At 43.7% G+C, this 19,502-nt stretch overlaps 1 protein-coding gene across 3 annotated transcripts in view; it reads left to right on the forward strand.

Annotated features, from left to right (window-relative positions):
• The first annotated feature begins 2,829 nt into the window (after window positions 1-2,829).
• Window positions 2,830-19,502, forward strand: part of LOC112103180 (ecto-NOX disulfide-thiol exchanger 1) — a 490,675-nt gene continuing 474,002 nt past the window's right edge. For 2 of the 3 annotated variants that reach the window (XM_026650367.2, XM_026650284.2), the window contains exon 1: window positions 3,195-3,631. The gene's annotated coding sequence lies outside the window, so the exon portion shown is untranslated. Of the gene's footprint in view, window positions 2,903-3,194; window positions 3,632-19,502 lie in introns of those variants that run through there. The other variant, XM_026650334.1, reaches the window with a different exon arrangement.

Genomic DNA, 19,502 nt, shown 5'->3' on the forward strand with positions numbered 1-19,502 from the left:
TGCAGAACATGACAACTCTGCACCGCCATTTAGGAAAGGATTTGAAGAATTCACTTTTCCAATTGAAATTGCAGGATGAATTTAGATTAAAAAACACATTCTGCATGAGCTTAAATTCGGCCACAAAAACAGTATTAACACGTATGCTCATACTAGGTGTGTCATCTAATTGTTAATAATAGTACTTAGTTCATACAGAGTTCACTTTTCATCTCTAGGACTCAGATCCTCAAAGATATTATATCTTTGAGGGTCTGAGCCTAGTTTACTAAAGATCACTACATATGTACATTTGTATAGATGGGATAAAGAAAGCACAGAGAGGTGATGTGACTTGTGCAAAAACACAACCCAAGGTTTTCTGACACAGACTAACACCCTGTCTGCTGGATAATACTGCCATAAGCAATCAAGACCTACTGTAGGTTTATGTCCCATTGGAAAAAAGCACCTCCGGCAACAGTGTCCTAATATCATGACTGATAGATTCTAAGGCTAGAAGGGACCATTGTGATCACCTAATCCAGGGATCGGCAATCTTTGGCACGTGGCCTGCTAGGGTAAGCACCCTGGTGGGCTGGGCCAGTTTGTTTACCTGCCCTGTCCGCAGGTTCGGCTGATCGTGGCTCCCACTGGCTGCGATTCACTGTCCCAGACCAATGGGGACTGTGGGAAGTGGCGCAGGCCGAGGGATGTGCTGGATGTGCTGGCCACCGCTTCCCGCCACCCCCATTGGCCTGAAGAGGTGAACCACGGCCAGTGAGAGCCGCGATCGGCCAAATCTGCGGACGCGGCAGGTAAACAAACTGGCCCGGCTCACCAGGGTGTTTACCCTGGCGGGCCATGTGCCAAAGCTTGCCGATCCCTGACCTAGTCTGATCTCCTGTGTAACACAAGCCGTAGAATTTCCCCATAATAATACCTACAGCATCTCTTTTAGAAAAACATCCAGCCTTGATTTAAAAATTGTCAGTGATGGAGAATCCACCATGACCCTCAGTAAACTGTTTCAATGGTTAATTACTCGCACTGTCAAAAATGGACACCTTAATTCCAGTCTGAATTTGTCTAGCTTCAACTTCCAGTCATTGGATTGTTATACCTTTCTCTGCTAGACTGAAAAGCGTGTTATTATTTTCTCCCTAGGTAGATACTTATAGATTGTGATCAAGTTGTCCCTTAACCTTGTTAAGCTAAATAGATTAAGCTCTTTGGGTATGTCTACACTGCAATAAAATACCTGTGGCTAGCTTATGTCAGCTGACTTGGCCTGGGGCTGAGGGCCTAAAAAACTGAAGTGTAGACATTCAAGATTGGGCTGGAGTGTGGACTCTGGGTCCCCGTGATGAGAGAGAGTCCACAAGCCTAAGCTTGAGACCAGGTTCTAGCCCAATGCCTACATTCCAATTTTATAGCCCTGCAGCCCAAGCCCTGTGAGTGCAAGTCAGCTGGCACAGGCCAGCCACCAGTGTTTTATTGAAGTGTAGACATACCCTTTGAGTCTATCACTATAAGGCACTTTTTAAATCATTCTCATGGCTCGTCTTTGAAGAGACGAACATCCTTCTTGAATTGTGGGCCAAATACAGAGGTAAAATACATGTCCAACAGGAGTAGAGAGGTTATGTTAAGGATATTGATTTAGACTCCATACTAACTCAAGAGGTCAGAGTGCTACGAACATTACTTCCTGTAGCACCAAATTCTCCTTGGAAGATTCCTAAAGAATTACTGACCCAGTCAAACTGGGCATACATTTGGGAAACTGAACAGGACAATAAAGTGGTTGCAGATGTAAACCTTTCACAAGTGTTCTTTAGTGTTGACCTGTGTGTAAACTCAGGAGGCCCTAGGATGCCAGATAAAATGAGCAAAAATAGCAGTTATATTTTTGCTTTGACAGCCACCTTGTCCCCCTCACTCCTTCCTCCCTGTTGAAGATAGCCCTGTGGGGAACCTCCTACAGCTGCTCCTCTATAATTCACTGTATAATTGATGCTGTAACTAAGCAAACAGAATTCAGTGCCCCCTTTCCTGGGAGCTAATGCAACAGAACTTTTCAGGGAGTGAAATGGGGTGGATATAATGTAATCAACGTTCCCCCCACAAGAGTAAACTAAAGTGGCAACCTGCTGCCCAGCATTTAACACAATAGGAGACACAAGGAGGCTCTGGGCATCAGCTATGAATGAGCCGGAGTCTCTTTATTTAAAGCACTCCGGTCCCTTCTGTCCTTCTCCCCCAGAGCTCTTGGCTGAGGGCTAAGTCCCTTTGTGTCCCCACCCCTTACAAGCATCCCCTCCTATTCACTGGCTGCCAGCTCAGTGCCAGTTTGCCCCGGCGCCTTTCAAGGTCGCAGTGGCGTCTGTAGGTGCCAGATTCACCACTTGCTGCCCTGAGGAGCTGAAGCCACTGCCTCTGCTTCCCCGTGCGCGGCCCTGGCAGGGCGGCAGCTGCCTGATGCTCAGGCGGATCTGAGCGCTCCCTCCCATCCCAGGCCCCCCTGCCCCCGCACCAGCCGCCAACCCCCTCCCGCTCCCTCCCCAGCACACCTGCTTTGCCAGTTGTCTACGGTTTTCCTAAGCGGGGGAATTTTCCCTCGCTCCCTTGCCGCATCCCTCACACTCGCGCGCACCCCCAGCCCGACACTGACACACACACACACGTTTTGGATCAGAGGCGGCTGTTTCTCCAGCGCCCCTAAGCCGGCTCCGCTCGCTGCCGCTGCCCCGCGCCGCCGCTCGCCGGGGCTTCCCGCCGCCACGGGGCGTCCTCCGCCCGCAGCGCTGCAGGCTCCGGCGGCCGGGCTCGCGCTCTGCCCGGGACAGGGGTGGGGGCTGCGCGGCGCCGGCCGAGGGAGAAGGGGCCGCGCCGCGCCCCGGCAGCTCCGCACCGCCAGCAGGTAGGGAGCGTGGGGACAGGCGGCGGCAGCATCCCCCGGGCTGTGCAGCTTCCCGCGGCTGCCTGGTCCCCCGCCCGGCTCGGAGCGGAGGGGGGGGGCGCTGCCATGCGGGGGCGGGCACGGGGGGCTCGCCGCTCCCCCGCTTTCCAGCGCCCATCCGCAGCTGCTGCCGGCTCTGCCTCCTAACCCCCCCCCTCCCCGCCAGCATCCCTCTGGGTGTGTGTCCCTTCCCCAGCAGCGCCCCGGCCGCCGCCTCCCCTCCCCCTCGGCAGCCCAGCCGCTGGTCCCCGGGGAGTCAGAAAGTTTGTTCTCCTCTCTCGGGGGCATTTTTCTGTTGGCAGCCGCGGGGACGGGCTGCTCCCTCCCAGGCAGTTGCTGGCACCGGGAGTGGGGACAGGGCAGCTGCTGCGACTCTCCCCCGGGCCACGCTCGTTCCTCTTCCTCCCACCCAACCGGTCTGGGCATCCCCCCATTCCCATAACATCCCGCACGCGTGGCGCTGACAGCGCGTAGGGCCCCTCCGGCCGCACGCCTCCTGCCCACCCACCCCGTCGGTCGGGCACCCGGGGCTCCCTCTTGCTGATTGGCTGGAGGGGCAAACCCTCTCCAGCCTGGGGAGCCTGCACTGAGGACCAGCATCACTTGGACCCTGGGTGAAGCCATCCCTGGAAAGTCTCTCTCTGCAGTTTCCAGGACAGTTTGGTTGTAACTAAAGAGCAGCTGTACTAGGTGACTGATTTTTTTTCTTGGTCCCTTGGGTGATTACTTAAGACAGGTTTCACTGAAGTTGGAAATGACAGGACATGGGTGTGCGGCCAGCCAGGGGCAGAGAGACCCTTAGGTACCACTTGAACACTATCGCTTGTGGTAGCATATTTTGCCTCTTGGCAAGGGGATGGATTTGGTGAGCTAGGTCTTGTCCGTCTCTAATTTCTCTGTTCCTATTGCTAGGGTTAGTTTATTGTTGTGTGCTATGGAGAGAGCTGGCTTACATTTCACTCTTACTCTTAATTTTAAATATACATTGGTAATGACTGTCGGGTTCTTTAAGGAGAGGGTAGGCATTTGAATAAATTCAACTCGGGGCTGAGGAGAGAAGGAGCTCTGAGATCATCCCTATGATTTGTGTATTTTATATGCTGCGTGTATTACTTTTAATATCAGAAGTTCCATTGTAATATGTCAAAGCTTTGATGTCTTTTGGAACATACCTCATTCATTTTCTCTCAAATTTTAATACAACAAAAAAGTAATATGCATTGATAGTATTTCAAAGGCCTTTCAAGTTTTTTTTAATGTATGTGTTGTGTAGGATGTGAAATTTCAGGTGTGCGTGATAGAGTAACAGCTACTCCACAGGTTTTATTTAAAATCTTTCTTTGAGGCTATATCTGTGCATACATATATTCACCTGTCACTCTATTTCTAAGTATGATTGCCTTCTACTAGGTTCTGATGATGCCATCACAGGCACCCACATTGTCTGGCAGTAACAATCTTTTTAATTCCTTGTTTAGGAAGCTCTGATAGTGTAAAAATATGTGACATTTTTACGGTTAGAATTGTTGTGTGCAATTTTAGATACAGTATCCTGCATTATCTTTTGTTATACTGAACACAGGAGCAACCTTACTTGGACTTTTCTATCTATCCCACTAAGCAATAATTGTTACATAAATAAACGGAGGCCCCAACATGAGTACAATCTGAATAGCAAAATTCTCTCTGATCCGAATTATAAACTGTATGCCTCTCTTGTCCGCACATTCTATTATGTGTAATGTATACAGAACTTTACAGGCTTGTTCCACTTGGAAAAGGATATACAATATTCTTTGACAAGTTAGGGAAAAAATATAGATATGATTGATTGTGTGTGTGTGTGTGTATTTCAGTAGAGTACTTAAATTAGCTTGTTTTCATTGTCCAGGGATATTTGCATGTTTTTTCTTTAATAAGTTTTAAAAAGGCTTCATGAGATTCTTATTCTCTCTCTCTCTCTCTCTCCATATTTCTCTTAGTCTTTATTTTTCTTATACATAATAAATTAATAAGTGACCTCTGTTAAATTTTAGAAAGCATTATTGCCAGGCAAACTGGGCAATAGATCATGAAATCAGACAATAGTATTTTGTTCCCTAGCAACCACCTACTGTGAAAAGAAAACAAAACGGTGGTGGATGCTTCCAAATCATGATAGTCATCGATCGAAACCCTAAAGCAGGTGCAGAACGATAAGTGAGACTTGCTCCTGTTCATTTCCTTTTAAGCTGCTTTTTAAATATTCCACTTTGGCAAAAAAGGGATTTACTATGTTTTGCAATTAAACAATTAAAGTTTCACTCAAATGCTTGTAGCTTGACAGTTCTGCATGTTAGAATAAAAGGACATAAGACTGGTAATAACTAAAGTTTTTACAAATAATTCTAAATAGTTGTTAAAAATATTTTTATCGCTGGTTTTTATAATAAAATATTACTAGACCTGTAAAAATCTGACTTAAATCTATTTATTACCCACTGTAACTACTGTGCAATATTTGTTGGATATTATAGGAATGAAAAAGAAGTATAGCATGTGCTCTGTCCACTGTATTTATTACAATTTGACATTTCTTTGAGTGACAGAAAGTCTAGTAAGTAAAACCTGTGGTGCCTCAAGGTCCTGTGGCCCAACATACTCCCATTGAAATCAATGGATAAACTGCCACAGTGGGTGCTAAACTATTATCCTTATAAAAGTTATTCTGATCATGCAATAATGCCTCTAATGTAAGACTATAAACACTGAAATGAAATCTTGACACTGGGCCATATTTTAATCTTAAATGCACTGTGTGCATTGCCATCTATCTGAAAAAATCCATTATAGCATGTTGTAAATCTAACCCAGTATCTGTGCTGCTTGCCTATCAGTTTACAACTTTTTTAACAAGCTTTAGTGCTCAAAATTCTGGTGGTGATATTGAACTATGGTAACAAAGGGAGTTATGTAGTTTAATGTGATGAGGAGTTTGTGCATTATACTTCTTGCTCCTGTCCCCCTATAGTAGAACGTTACTCTGAGTGGCCTCCTCCTGGGTGCCCCCTTGTGGCCTCAAGACAACCCTGCAAGCAGCCCCTCACCTCAGTTTCCCCTCTTAGTTCCTCAATCGCCCTCCCAAAAAGATTTTACAAATCCAATAACTGATCTCCTTAGGGTTCAATGTGAAATGTTCAAAAAATAAACTCAAAAGTCTCGTCCAGCCTTAAACTGGGCACATCTCCCAAGTTCTCTGCTGTCTCAGCATCTTCCCTGCTATACAAGGCTATTCTCAGTCTTTCCCTCTCCCAGTTGTGTGCTCCTGCTTTATTTTGAGTGTTTATTGATCTAATGAAGTTTTCAAGTCCATCCATTCTCACAGGCCTTCCCAGTTATCTCACTCTGCAAGTTTCACATGTTTCTGTTGGAGCCTACTCACTCCCAGCAGCCTATATGGATATATCTGTGCTTCTTCTGGGAGTCAGCGACCCATCCCAGGTCTACAGACTAGGGCTTATGCTAGCCCAAGCTCCAGCCCAGCTCAAGTTCCAATATCTACACTGCGCAGTTATTTTAGGCACACTAGCATGAGTCTGACAGTTTGGGCTGGGAAACTCACTCCCAGATGCAGTGTAGACATATCCTATATTTCACTCTGTTCTGTCTGAGAACTCTCTCTCCAGGGCCAGCAGCCTGGCTTCTTCCTGCTGCTCTTTTAGGGTAATCAGGTAATTCCTGCTCAATTGTTCCTCCTTAGTAAGCATGGTTGGCTGGCCCCAGGCCTCTAGCTCATAAGGGGCAAGACACCCTGTTAAATTTACAAAAAGTTCTTCATATAGCTTTATGTATCCATCTTCTGTAATATAAACAGACTATGTTGTGCAGTGGTTAATTGTCTTATTCACTCCCAAACTGGTTGCAGATTTGAAGCAAGTGAAATAGAAGTACTTATTACATTCGAGAGAGTTAAAACATCTTGTATATGCAATCTATAAAATCACAAGGAAGATTTGATACTGGGAGAGCGGCAAACTTTGATCATATATGCATTATTAAACAGCAACATTTTGTATTCGGCATAGAAACTGGATACCCTGAGTGACTTCTGGGGGTTCACAATGTTTTTTAAAAGATCCAATATGCTGTCATATATGATTAATTGATATCACATACAGGTGTGTTCCTAGCTCATTTAAAACAGTGAGATACACACAATTTGAATAAAAATGATTGAAGTTGAGTGGTGAGCGAATATTATAATTCTGTCAAGTACCAGTGAGTAGCTGTTTTCATATATACATTTCAAAATGAACATTTTAGTAGTGTAGCAGGTGTGCACAATTTGGTGTATAGCATATTAATCTGGTTTTGATAGCCTGCATGATTTTGTAGCAAATAATAATTTCTTCAGTATTTTTCTAAAGTGGCACTCCTGAATCTAGAACCTTACAACCAGGTGGTCGACAGACTAATCTCACCATGTCTTAGAAGAGTGACAACAATCCCACATCCCCTCCCTTTCCTACCCCCTGCCAGTTTACAGAAAGTAGACAAAGAAAAAGGAAAAGAGAAATGTGTTTGAAAATCAAAAAATGGGAAGACAGAAAAGCAAAAACAGGGGAAGAGAATGATAACTCAGCAGTTCTGCACATAAACCTAAGGCATTTAGAAGTGATTTTTAAATACTCTCCATGAAACTCCTGTCATGACAACTGCTGTAGTTTTTACTAGTCGTGAATGTAAACTCTTGGATTAAAACTGTTGTGTTATTAGGGTTTTACTCTTTGCTGCACCATCCTTTTCACGTCCAAAGGGTGCTGCCCTTTCTCCCTCCTAAATTCCACCCCATTCAAGGGGCAACACTCAATAGGGTGACCAGATAGCAAGTGTGAAAAAACAGAATGGGGGCAGGGGGAGGAGGTAATGGGGGAAGGTATTGGGTGCCTATGTAAGACAAAGCTCCTAACATCAGGATGGTCCCGATAATATCGGGATGTCTGGTCTCCCTAACACTCAGTCTGGACCACTTCATGTAAAAGTGTTCAGCATGCATGAATTAAGAATTTGACATTTTTGTTCCCCAAGGGCTCCTTTTCTCTCTGTGAAATGATGGACCTGACTAGTTGTCACAGTTTCACAGGTCTGGAGTTCTGGAACAGCCCCTGGGAGAAACTCCCTTCAGTGTGCCAGCCCTCCTTGAGGGTTGCACTCTCTATCTGAGGTAAGTCCCTTGGCTTTGCCATCTCCTGGGACCGAACCTCAGAGCCTTCAGCGCCCCTACATCATGCCATGAGCTCCCCTCAGCGAGTCCATTCAAATTGGGCACCTGGGGAAGGCTTGCACAACCAAAGGGAGCAATACACCCTGACTTCCTTCGACTGGAGTGACTCTCCAGGCAATGTGTGACTTGCTTCAGCAGCCTACACTGTACTATCCGCGGTGGCCCTCAGTTCTTTGTTCTTCTTTCTGGGCAATGATAGTCACATGGTCATTCTCCTTAGCATTTTGTTCTCCCACTGGCCAAAACTGGTGGGCTTCCTGAAGAGGGTGGGTCCCAGGGTCGTCAGTTGCTGGATTACAAAATATCTGGGCCATTGTCCGAGCCTAGGCAGCTAGACGACAGTCACACCTGGAATACTACAAAGAATAAACCATCTTATTCCCACCGCCGAGTTAAACACGCATCACATAGGGAAACTGAGGCACACACAATATTCATACAAAATGTTATGAAAAAATTCCACTTTGTCACACTAGTGGACTAGCAATGTGTTCATTCTAGGCATTATCTGAGATTAACTTGCTGTAACCTTGACTTGTGATTTTCATTAACACATTTTTCTTTAAGGGATGGTCACAGTTCATAATAACTTATTGGAAATTTAAATCTAAAATCTTAATGATTGTTGCTTTGTTGCATGTTTATTTCAATTTATTTTTAAAAAAAAAGAAAGAAAAAAAGAGGGAGCGGAGATCTAGGAAATGTTCACACAGTTTAAAAACTAAATCCTACAGTAGCCAAAAACTTAGCAGCCACTGCACACCAAATACCAAAAAACCCCAAAACAACCCCCCACCCCCAGCCAAGCAGTTATAAACTGAAAAAACTGAATATATTCTACCCTCTTCTGTTACTGACCTCCCAGACATCCTAACTCTCAGACATCCTGACCCCTACCCTGCGTCCAAAAGCCTAGGGGGAAAGAAAAGATGGATTTTGCAGCATATCATGAAGAATGACAAATTTGGAGCCAGTGTGTGGGGAGTGAGTTCCAAAGCCAAGGGAATTACCTTCTAGGAACCCCCCTCCTTCCCTGCACATGCACTTCTAAACTTTCAAAGGGAAGGGGGGGTCTCTCAAATAGGCAGGTCCCCTTTGCCATTTAGAGAATTGTTGTAGGCCTCCTGCTTCTTGGCACTGAATTTTCTTTTCTTATTTTTCCTTGTTTTTTTTTCTTTGATGTGTGTGTGTGTGTGTGTGTGTGTGTGTGTGTGTGTGTGTAAGGAAATGGAGGGTATGTCTACACTGCAAAAAAATTTCCACGGCAGAAAGTCTCAGAGCCTGGGTTAATTAACTTGGATTTGTGGGGCTTGAGGTACAGGGCTGAAAATAGCATTGTAAGACATTCCTGCTCTGGCTGGAGCTGGGGCTCCAGCCCAAGCAGGAACATCTACATTGCTAGTTTTAGTCCCACAGCATGAGCCCTGCAAGCCCGAGTCAGTTGACCCAGGCTCTGAGACTCTCTGCTGTGTTGTTTTTTCTTTGTTTGTTTTTGGCAGTGTAGATGTAACCTGAAGCCCTGATTTAACAAAGCTCTTAAATGCACGCCTAACTTTAAGCACATGCTTGAGCCCCATTGGTCTTGCTGAACAAAGCGGAATTTAAGCATATGTTTTAAGTAGGCTTGGCAGAACTCAATTTTGATTTATCTTTTATAATTGTGACAGATAACATCAAAGTTTATTTTTAATATTTTTTTCTATTTGTATCAATTTAAATTTTCAGTTGCACAAAATTATGGGTTTTGAGCATTTTTCCAACTTCTATGTATTTACATTTTCACAGTTGTGGGAAATTATGGGGAGGTCAAACAATGGGCGGGGGGCGGGGGGTGTCGGACCATAATAGTTTAATGACAATAGATGTTGAGATTCAAAAAATGAAAGATTTATAAAACACAAATGTCAGCATTACATATCAACATATAGGAAGTAAATATCCTTAAATCAATCTCTAAGAAGTTCTCAAGCAGCATTTTTTTTCTTACTTTGCCTATCTGTAAATTTTCATGATCATCAATGGACATTTTTTCATTGTTTTTTGTTGGCATGCAATGAAATGCTTTGTTGAATTTGGGCTGGAAGCATTTGTATTTTGGGCAAAACATATAACCTTTCAAACTAACAATATTTTCGTTAATGAAGAACAAAAATAATGAGATAACAAAATTGGGGAAAAGTACAAGTTCGTGTGGGGAAAGGACCTGAAACATACACACTTGATGGGAGGGAGAAACATGGGAAGCAATAATGGTGGAGGAGAGCTCGGAGTGATATCAGACAGCAAATTATGCATATGTGCGATATGGTTACAGAAAAGGCCAGTTCACCTTTGAGCTGAATATGCAAGGGCATTGTGTCATAGAGCAAGGAGGCAGTAATCCCTTTCTGTTAGGTGCTGCTGTGAGCACACCTGGAATTTCTGGACTTATTATTATCAGAAAGCTGTTGAAAATTGGATGGAGCTCAGAGAAGAGCAACAAAAATACTCTGGCCTGAAGGCATTGGCTTATGAGGAAAAGATAACAGATACATATAAATAGAGAGAGCTTGGCAATAAATAAGGTTAACAGTGTACAGCTATTTTGAGAGTGTTAATGTAAAGAATAAAAATAATTATTTAATGTGGTACATGGGGGAATTCCTGGGAGTAATGGGATGAAATTAAGAAAAGGGTATCTTTGGCTGAATATCAGGAAAAACTGCTTGACAATAAGTTGTACTAGGCTGTAGAATAGTCAAGGGAATAGTGAAAGCCCCATTGACTGGGACATTTAAAACTAGATTGGACTAATCACTAATAAATGTACTGTAGAGAATAATCCTGCATTTTCCAGGCGATGGAGTGGATGATTTAATAGAGCTTTTCCATGTGTAAATTTCACTGTTGTAATTTAAGGCGGGGTAGAAAGTAGGACACATTTTGGGTCTAGCATCCTTGACACAGTCTCTCTATGCCTACAATATTTATATTTTGGCAAAGTAATTTCCAGAGTAAGAAGAAGTGTGTTGAGCTTTGTAAACGTGTATTGTGATCCTATCCTAAGTCATAGGGTCAGCCTGAGTTAGAATTTTAATAGGGGACGTGCAAGAATCACCTCCAGCAGATGGCATATGTAAGCGGGGGAATGGTCCTGCTATTGTGGGGAACTTTCCTGGCTTCTGCACTACCCCGGTGAAGTGGCCTAGCGAAAGGATCTGAGTCCTTGCTCCCACTTCCTTTACCCAGAGGCCTCCCTGCCCTTGAGGGCTCCCCTTCCACTCTCCTGTCTGGCAGAGTCCTCGTAACCCCAACAAGGCTGGGCCCAGGATTCCTGGGGGGCTGAACCCCCAACCCTGCTGTGGTCACCTAGGACAGGGGCTAGGGTGTCCCCACTCCGGGGTACCTTCTCTGCACTGGGCACCTTCCTGACCCACTGATTATTCCATACAATTTAAAGCAAATACAAGTTGTTTAATTAACAATTAATCTAAAGAAAAGAATAAAGAAAAATGGGAAAGGTTAAAGGAAAACACATCACCCCGCTCTGTGGCAGGGAACATCACAAACAGTATCTCTGGACATCAGGGCACTTTGCAGTCTGTTCCTTATAGGTCCCAGATTTCCTTCTCAGGCCCTGGCTGTGCTGCAGGTATGCTGCGGGTTGGACACTTGCAATGGTGGTGGCCACACACCTCTGGGCTTTGAGTGGTGGGACCCTTCTTCCCAGTGTCAGCCCCCCATCAGGTTAAGGTCCCCCTCCCAGTCTGACCTGCAAGGACCCTTGGCTAGGGGTGTCTTTCTGTGCTGGGCCCTTTGCCCAAGGTCCCCCCTTGGCTGGCCCCACTTGCTCACCACACCTGGCTCTGTGGCTGCAGCTCTGCTCCCAGCACAGGATCTGCTCTCCCTGGGCTGTGTCTCTGGCTCTGTGGCTGCGTCTCTGCTCCCAGCACAGGATCTGCTCTCCCTGGGCTGTGTCTCTGGCTCTGTGGCTGCGCCTCTGGCCCCTCTGGATCTGGCACGGTTCTGCTCTCCAGCTCAGCTTGGGCCCCTGCTTTCTCCTTAGCTCGGCCCCACTCAGTCTGACCCAGGCAATTCCAACTCACACGGAGGAGGACGGGACCCACCCTGGCCTCCTGTCATGCTGATTAGCCTGCCCGCCTTGTCAATCAGGCCTCTCGCCATTGTTCCTGAGGACTGTCAGTCTCAGGGTCCTGATTTCCCATCAACCCCTCCCCTTTTAGTGCTAGGAGCTAGCCAACCAAAACACCCCCACTGAATGTTAGTAAGGGGGCAACAGTCCCCTTACACATAGGAAATGCTATTGACTTTTCCACTCCATCAGCAACCTGTAAGGGTAAGGGACATTGTGCTGCTAGAGCATCCATCTCTTAGTTGAGAAATAAAATCAGACCCAGTGCTACTAGGTGGCATTTGGGGGTGTTGCCTCCCTATTCCCGCCTCTGAGCTCATAGCAGTTGCCTCATGTGATCTGGGTGGATTCTGGACAGCTGCTCATCAGTGCCCCTCTGGCTGCCTGCCACACTAGTGGACGGGAGGAGAGAGAAGCTCTGCAAGCCTCAGAGAACAGGGCAGGATCTGGCCTGGCCTTGCTTGAGCCCCGATGAAGAGAGCATCTAACTCAGCTCCCCTTGTCCCGCAGCCTGGGATAGGAGGAGGAGAACCTGGACAGAAGCCTGCAGGTGAGATGCTGTGGCACTGGCTCTCATCATATTTGGTGTTGGGCTTGAAGCCCCAGCCCCTGGAATCATGTAATGACCAGAGAATCTCCAGGTTCATTTCTAGCTGTCACGTTTTCAGACAAAGGACTGCAGTGTGACCTGCAGGCACGCAAAGACTTGGAATCCCGCAGGCTGATAAAATTAAACGGCGCTTGCCGCCTAGAAACAAACCCCATGACTCCTAAGTCAATCTCAGGCTGTGCTAGGCTCCAACTCATGAGTTTTGCACTCTTGGGGTTGGCAGCGCCGAAGATGGAGGCCAAGAATCAGCAGGCCTGCATGCAAGCCAGTTCCAGTGAGCTGAGGGAGGCAGGAGATTGGCTAACTGGGGTTGTTGCAGGGGCTAAGGATGAAATGACTGGGGTTGGCAATGCATTGCCGAAGGTAGAGGATCAGTTGGTTGATTGGGGGATGCCTGTGGGGCAACGAGTGGGCTGAGTATGGGACATGGAATGGTTGGGTTTGGGTCACAGAGAATAGCAAAGAGTGAAGTTGGGGCAGACTGAGAATGATTGAATGGGTAACAGAGTACAGATTGGTGAAAATAGATAGTTGAAGGAGATGGCAGAGAATGTACTGGCTTTAAGAGGACTACTTGTGTGTGTTAAAGTTACTGTCACACGCAAATGTTTGTAGGATCTGGGTTTATCTATTGGGATTCTTTAGAATGACAGAGTAAGATTATTATTATTCTGTCTGCCACTCTTCCAAAGAGAAATGGTGCCATCAACAACCTTAGCTACAGTTTAACGTTTATGTTGTTTTTGTGTCTCTATTTTTACTTTTAACATAAATGATTTTTTTTCAATTAATAGTACTTTACATGGCCTACAGATACTTGTAATATTGCTTTAGCGCACAGCACATTATGCTTTAGGTATACTTGATCTCATCAACAGACAACAAGGAACGTGTTCTTGTTAAATATTTGTCCCTGCTCAGTATGATTTAAAAAAACCAAATTGTCAAATAAAAATATTTGGTTGCCTAATGTTTTGTGTAAATTTTAAAGGGGAGCTCAGCTCATAAGTCCCAACAAACAGTGGGAGAAATTTAGATAGGCAGAATGTAATTATTAGAATTGGAATTTGGCCAGGATATCGGTGTTAACACCCTTTTAAGAAACCAAAAGATTCCAAGGGGAATGTGAGAGTAGAGTCGACTTCTTCCGGTCTTAATCCTTGTTATCTGATCATTTTTAAAAAGTTCAAGAAAACACACACACAGCCATGCGTGTTATGATTTGAATAAAAATCTTACATTTCTATATGTAGGATGCTAAAGTGCTTTACATGTTGCACAGGAATGGTTCATATACAGTTGAAGGGCAGCCACCTCTGGAGTGGAACATGACAAGTGTTTAACAGCATACTGCAATTCTATTTAGACATTTCATGTATACAGTGTGGTATACAAAAACTCTCTCATGGGAAGTGAGAAAGAAATGAAACTACGTATTATCCAACTAAAATTGCTAGCAGGATTTAGGAGGATAGAATGTTATTAGTTAAATTAGATTGCTCACAACAATGATGCTAACACACTAGATCTTATGAAAAATGTTGTGGGATCTTTAATGATGTCAGACAGTTCTATCTTTCATCTGAAAGTAGCAGAGTGTCTCTTAATATTATGCTGGTGACAGGATGGTGAAGGCTGCTGTCATATTGTACTGGTTGGTCTGCATACAAAATAAGAGCTTACTACTGCTACCAGCTAATGGAGTTACCCTCAAGTAGTAGAGGCCCATGCTTTGGTGCCAGAAGTCCTTGATTTAATCTCTGCTGATGACCCAAGATGGAGGTTATAACGTTATTTCAAGACTGACTCAGAAGAAAGAGTTACACTTACTAAGTGACCTACTTAGTTCATGAGGGTTTTCCTCGGAAATGTGGCCCAACTTAGCTGTGAGACCTTATCAGGTCACAGACTAAGATGGAATAGTTATAAACACACACAAAAATGGTTACTTTTACAATCCTCTGTTGCGAGATGAGGACGACAGGCACATACACATAAACTCTCTTGACACATTTACTCGAAGCAGAGATGGAGCATGTTCATGCTTATTCATGCCTCCCTTCTACACGAATGTCTTTTGCGGTCTACATAGTGACAAGGTAAACGAAGGGTGGTCAGCAGTTTTATTTTAATGACAGTTTTAAAAACTGGAAACTGTTAAGTACAAAAGAGATGGAAATTAATTCTCATTTCAGATGTTTCTTGAGTTTCTTAAAAATAAGTGCTCCTCTGGCAGATTTCTTCTTGAAAAATGAAAGAACATTTTGCCGATTTAGGTAATCAGAAAGTGCACATATATTAAAGGTGTGAGGAAGTACCAGGAGTGATATGTTTTTGGGGATATAGTCATTTGTCTCTTAAGAACCATAATGAAACAACCATCTTATTTCACTAAAGAGCATCAGCTGGCATTTTCAGTCATAGAGACTTGGTCTAAATTTTAACTGGTAACCTACATAAGTATGGCCATAGGAGGTCAACCCAATGGTCCATCTAAGCCTAGTATCCTAATGCCAGATGCTTCAGAGGGAATGAACAGAACAGGGCAATTATCAAGTGATCCATCCTCTGTGGTCCAGTCCTAGCTTCTGGCAGTGAGAGGTTTAGGGACCCCCAGAGCATGGGGTTGCAGCCCTGACCATCTTGGCTAATAGCCATTGATGGACCTATTCCCCATGAACTTATCTAATTCTTTTTTTAACCCAGTTTTAATTTTGGCCTTCACAACGTCCCCTGCCAATGAGTTCCATAAGTTAACTGTGCTTTATGTGAAGGAGTACTTCCTTTTGTTTGTTTTAAACCTGTTGCATATTAATTTCACTGGGTGAACCTGGTTCTTTGTGTTATGTGAAGGGATAAATATCCCTTCCTTATTCACTTCCTTCACACTAGTCCTGATTTTATAGACCTCTATCATAGCGCGCCCTCCCCCCCTTAGTCATCTCTTTTCCATGCTGAAAAGTCCAGTCTTATTAATCTCTCCTCATATGGAAGCTGTTCAGTATCCCTAATATTGCTTAGAAAGTAGAGAGTGGAGTTGTGAACTGCTAGAATGGGTTTGATTTGTTAAAATCTGAAAACTGAAAAATCCTTTAGGCAGATTTAAGCTTTCAGGTCCACTACTAGATTCTGCAAGTGAAGAAACAGAGGAAATGTTGAAATAAGAATGAAAAGAATCAACATTGACATTTAATGCAAGGTGGTTGGTTGAACATGAAAAATGACCTGACAAGGGTCCATACCAGGAAAAATGCATCTCTACTTAATGCTATTGATTATATCGCCTGAAAAGAAAACCACAAAATATTGTGTCCAAGTTTTTGAATAGCTCAACCAAGAATGCTGAGAAAAGCATGAGGAAGTGTTCTTCAAATACTTAGAGAATTGCTTCCCTTCTCCCCAAAAAGAAATGGAGATCTCTTCAAGTGCAATCTTTATAAATTTCTCAAGCTTGGGTGTTCAGGACATTTTTTAAATCTCATAGAACAACAGTCCTAAAACACATTGTGAATTTCAATAATTCTTCCACAACCACATCATCTTCATTGGTGGATGGAAAAAGGACGATTTATGCCCTTGCTTCCCAATGACACTTGTTGGAACCCTCAGGAAGTTTGTCTCTATAGTTGATCTAGTTATACCATAAGTGCATATAAATTTGCATTGAGCATGATTCTTGCAGGACTCTGATCAAAACATAGTATGCATCTTGTACAACAAGGGATTCTACAGAGAATCTCAAAATTTAGCAAAGCAACTGAAGATGATTTCAGAAAGACTTTGGCACATTACAGGCTGATGACACCTCAGTCTCAGTGGAAATTTAGCTTGATTTATTTAGTAACCAAAGAAGTGGAGCCACAAAAGGACAACATTGAAAAATGATTCAGAGAAGCTGTAGTAGCTTAATTGCAAGATTGGATCCTAAATATAAAGGTCAAAGGTTGAGTACAAGAAGAAACATGAAATATAGATTATTCGTACAAAATTCCTTTCTGTCACTTAAAATTGAATATCCAGATTTCCACCCTAAATCTATGTTTGAGGGAAGGTCACAATTAATTGCATCAAATAGTGGAAAATTATGGAAGTAAAATCATGGAAGACAAGACAAGTGACTTCAGATATCTTTTAGTTTTGAAAAGATCTGCTGTCCTGTCCAGCCAACTCATTAATTGTGCATTCTATTATCACATTTGTTCTGATTTAGTTGAAACATTGTATTGGGCTGGGATGCTGGAAAGGTGAGCAAGTTATTAAAAGAGTATCTGTATATAAGGGTAGATACAAAAGAGCAAGAGGCCTGACTTCATGATAAACTCATGTCTCAGCTGTTGTATTCTTGTATAGAGTTGCAAGCTTTTTATTTTGGACAGTGTGTGAGCATTTTCATATCTGAGGGATAATTGTGTTTACAAAGTGAATTGGATAACGTATTTTGTGTTTAATAAAATCTTTATGGGCTTTTTTTAGGGTGTTGTTTTATCTCTGGCTGTGTACTTGTGGGGAGGGAGAAAGTTGTTTTGTTTTTTGCAGAAGGGGGTGGATAATGGACCCCATTTTTTACCAACTTAAAATACACAGTAGCATCCACACCATTTGTGAAGAAAGTAGCACTTAGGTTAATAAAAATAGCAGGCGATATTAGGAGCATCAAGGCAAGAAGACTCCTTTTGCAATGTTTTCTGGACTGTCCTGCGAAACAAATTAGTTCCTGTGCATGACACATTGATGGAGATTGCCTCCTTTTAGGTATGTATTAGTCAAGTGTTCAGATAGAATTAAAATCTATGAGGCCAGATTCTGATCCATGCTGTCTTAAATCGGGAGTAACTTCACAGACTACAATGGAGTGTTTCTTGATTTATATCAGAGCAACTGGTCACAATTTGGTTCTTAGTCCTTAGGCTTCTGATATGGTCATAAAAGGATATTCAACTATACATTTTCTAAATCTCTGGTCAGTTAGTTACTTAATCCAATGTTGTATTCATTCTGGAGTGAGGTTGCTTAGTTTGGATATATATATATCCAAACTAAGTATACTGTGGTGTGTGTGTGTGGTGTGTGAAATACCACACAACTAATGCATAATGGTGGCCTTAACTAATCGTATAATTATCCAGATATATAGTGCTATCATTGCCTTGAGTTACAATGTAACTACTGTTAATTTCAGTAGAGAGAAACCCAATTGTTGTAATGAAATAAACCACATTATTTTGCAGTAAGTATGCAATTAGCTCATATAACCTCTATGCTTGTTGCGCCTTGTAGAAGATCCAGGGTGACGTACAGTTATGAGAACTGAGACCTGGAGAGTGAGGGGATAATACTGAAGTTAATATCAGAATTCACAATAGTTGTCAGTAAAATGTCTATAAAGCATCTAACTTACTAGTGCCATGTAAATATTAACAGATAATTATTGTTTCAGTTATTATTATTATTTTTAGTATTCTGAAGGATGGAAAGAGTAACTGGATAAAATTGGGTGGATTGCTGTTTCTTGAGCACTTTTCTGTGCAGATATTTTAGTAAAAAGTGTTATCCACATCAAAGAATATGAAATCTGTTGTCACACACACGGTATCCATTACATGGATCATAGTTCATGTCGTGCTCCCTGTCAGTATCTGGCCCAGGTTGGGAAAGCTAATGATCCAACCAGCAGACCAAATTTGGTGATGAATCCTGGTCACATGCCACCTGAGGCACATTGCATACACGTTAAGAAGAATAAATTGACGTTCCCAATGCAATTTATTTCTTGTACAATCTTCAGGTAAAAGAATACATTTGTTTGAATGATTAAAGTAAAATTAAGTTTTGTATGCACTCTTCTTGCCTCTAGGGTTTGTAGAACGAAAGGTATAGTAGCTTTTTATTATTAATTCTTCACAATAGAAATGAAAAGTCCTTGACGTCTACAATACAGTATACTTCATTTAACTGAGGCATGGTTAGCCTTCAGAGGACACTGCCGGCTCTCATTTCCTTGCTGGAGGCCGTTAAATTGTTGAGAGACAAGACTGGTAATCAGGAAAACCACGTTTGCTGGGCTCATGCAAATCCTTGTGTGGTATGAAGCAAGGAGCACAAGGTTGTTAAACTCCAGTTCAAGGAAAAGCATTGGGTGTAGTCTTCCATGGTAGTATCAACCCTATCTGACATGCTTTACTGCCAAGAGCACATGATCAAAGGCAGGGTCGGCTCCAGGCACCAGCCGAGCAAACTCGTGCTTGGGGCGGCAGGTTGTACGAGGCGGCATTCAGCACAATTCTAGGGCGGCACGGCCACTTTTTTTTTTTTTTTTTTTTTTGTTCCGCTCCAGCTGCCCTGTAGGGGGCGGCGGTGCAGAGGAGGGGAGCGTCCTACAGCAAGCCCGGCAGGGCAACCCACGTCCTTCCCTCCCAGCCGACCGCGGTGCGGAGCCCTCCCGGCAGGCGGTTCGGCGGTTGGGGCTGCTGACAGCGCCCCACTGAAGCCCTGGCCGCCCCCTTCTCTCTCTCCCCCCGCTCTCTCCCCCGCTAGCCGGGGCACCAGCGCAGGGAGT

The sequence above is a fragment of the Terrapene carolina genome, unplaced genomic scaffold (genome assembly GCF_002925995.2).
Source record: "Terrapene carolina triunguis isolate 2854851 unplaced genomic scaffold, T_m_triunguis-2.0 Scaffold17, whole genome shotgun sequence".
NCBI lineage: Eukaryota > Metazoa > Chordata > Testudines > Emydidae > Terrapene > Terrapene triunguis.